This window comes from Schistocerca piceifrons, chromosome X, assembly GCF_021461385.2.
Source record: "Schistocerca piceifrons isolate TAMUIC-IGC-003096 chromosome X, iqSchPice1.1, whole genome shotgun sequence".
NCBI lineage: Eukaryota > Metazoa > Arthropoda > Insecta > Orthoptera > Acrididae > Schistocerca > Schistocerca piceifrons.
The window spans coordinates 262,066,967-262,069,684 of record NC_060149.1 but is presented as its reverse complement, the minus strand read 5'-3'; positions in this window follow the sequence as shown (position 1 = coordinate 262,069,684).

Sequence of the window (2,718 nt, the reverse complement as noted above, 5' to 3'; positions counted from 1 at the left end):
CAATGTGCTTGTGAACTTATTCAGATGTCGCTAATTTAGACCTTGAGTAGATAATTAATTTTTCTTTTTAAAATTCAGTCTTGATCGCACCACGTATGCTACAAGAACATAGGTGACCTGTTTCAGTCATATCACATGACCATCAACAGATCTGTAATTTAATTTAGAAAGTAATAGAAACCTTGCTAGACTGACAATAAAATATGACAAAATGCTTATAAGGATAAAATACAATAAGACTTGTTATACCCATGGCATCCTTCGAAGATGGTAGGTGGAGCACTCTTCTCTGCTGCTGTGATGGCAACTGGTGCCAACAAGTGACGGGCATATGCTTAAATACGAAGATGCTCCGCCTACCTCTTCTACCTCTACCTCACGTCAACCAGTCAGTGTAAAATGGGTTCACATAATCGTCAAAACGTAAAAAAAACCTGCATGTCAAAACGTAAAAAAAACCTGCATTTGACGATTATGTGAACCCGTTTTACACTGATTGGTTGACGTGAGATAGAGGGAGAAGAGGTAGGCAGAGCATCTTCGTATTTAAGCGTATGCCCGTCACTTGTTGGCACCAGTTGACATCACAGCAGCTGAGAAGAGTGCTCCACCTACCATCTTCGAAGAATGCCATGGGTATAACAAGTCTTATTGTATTTTATCCTTATAAGCATTTTGTCATACTTTATTGTCAATCTAGTAAGGTTTCTATTACTTTCTAAATTAAATTACAGGTCTGATGATGGTCATGTGGTATGACCGAAACCGGTCACCTATGTTCTTGTAGCATACTTGGTGCGATCGAGACTGAATTTTAAAAAGACACATTTTTTAAAAAGTTTTTGATTGCTGTTCCAAAAATGTTTATTAAAATTATATTTTTTTATTTATGCATGATGCTTTTTTCTTTGTTTGCAGATGAGATGGTGGCTGTGTGTAGATGTTGGCCTGCACCTGCATCTGCTACTTTACAATCTGACCGGACTATAATGCACTCATCACCCCATCCTGATCCGTTGATGATTTATTCACTGTGACCTCCAACACCACCACTGTTGCATCCGTCATCATCAATGTGGTACAGGATGTTGACACCAGCACTTTTTCCAAAGCAGTCACGTTCTGGACCACCTCACAATCTTCATGGACCTACACAGCATTGGACATCATTATGGCATCACACTGGGCCTTGCAGTAGCAGTACCACAGCTTACTCTGTTACTGATCATGTAGTAAGTCCTGCAGCTACACCGGACTACTCTGTGATGGCTGGGGGTTTTGGAGACAGTATCTCACGAGCCCATATTGGCAACTTGAATGCAGGCCACCGAGATCCTGCAAGTTTTCTTGATGCCTGTCAATATATTATGGAAAGGGTGGTCCCCGAAATATTGTCAACTGCCTGAAGTATCCTGCCATTAAGTGTAACACAGATCTGGACTTGAGCTCATGCAGCCCACAGAAAGAGGGCAGTGTTACTGTGAAGGAGAAGAGCATCGTCCAAATTTGTGAGAAATTGGCGTGATATCGTCGGGTGTTTCAGTTGTAGAATGATTTGGAACTTGGGTCAAGTGTGTTATCCTCAGCCATTTTTCCAACATGCAGGAAACAGGGTCGAGTAAGGCATTCAGCCATATATACCACCTTGATATATATGATGTATACTGCTATATCTATGATAGACTTAATGGGGAGGGGGGGGTCCAGTTTCACCCCTCTTCTAGAAACAATCCTGTTGGAAGAACATCCGCAACTGAGCATTATACCAGAGGTTGAAAATACCGCTTCTGTTGTAAATTTCTTTTATCATCACGAAAGGTTTCGGACTCTCATAAGCCCATCCTCAGGTGTCGCAACGGTGCTGTGGCCCCTGACCGCCGCGGTGGACGTATACTAGGCGCGGTGTGCTACCCATATGTAGCTGAAGCGGTATTTTCAACCTCTTCTAAAAGATATTGCCGCTGAAACTGCTTGTATCAGCAAACTGCTTGTGTCAGCAATCTAGGCATCATGCTTTGTAAGCCACTTCTGGCTAGCGATAGAAATCGCCCAAAAGAGGTAGGGTGTACAAGTAAATACGAAACATCTGATATCTGCTGGCATTATAATTTCCAAGTCATCTCGTTCCCCGTAAAACTGCAGAACCCACGACAATTCGAGAGGCAGAACCCTCGTTATTCAATTCACGTTTAAACCCTGAATGTTGATGATAGCAAACCAGAAGATGAATAAGATGAGCGTGGGAACACTGTGCAGAACAAAGAAAAAGCATAAGGTTGTCGGACCTTTCTACTTTTCTAAACTGGTTGGTCAGTGCCCCAAAAATGTAGATTTGTTACTGTTCTTCAAGGGTGAGATGCAACACCAAGTGTGGATCAAAAGCATGCCCCACCTACTTTCCTCCCAACTGAGTACAAGAAAATGTGAAAGGATCTAGAAAGACACCTCACTGATTGCTTCAGCCAGGAACCGGTACGTGTGGAAACGTCTACTGAGGATAAAAAGTTCCTGTAGTTTCAGAACGCCCACCGCCAGGAATAATCTCCCTTCGTCGTATACACTAGCTTTGAGTGGCCCCTAGCTCCTGTGGCACGTTTTGAAGAGAACGCCACCGCCTCCCATACTACCTTCATGGAAGACCACATACCGTACGTGATAGTGTACTAACCTGTATGCTCATATGACTCCAGCTGCAACAATGTCGAATCATACATTGGG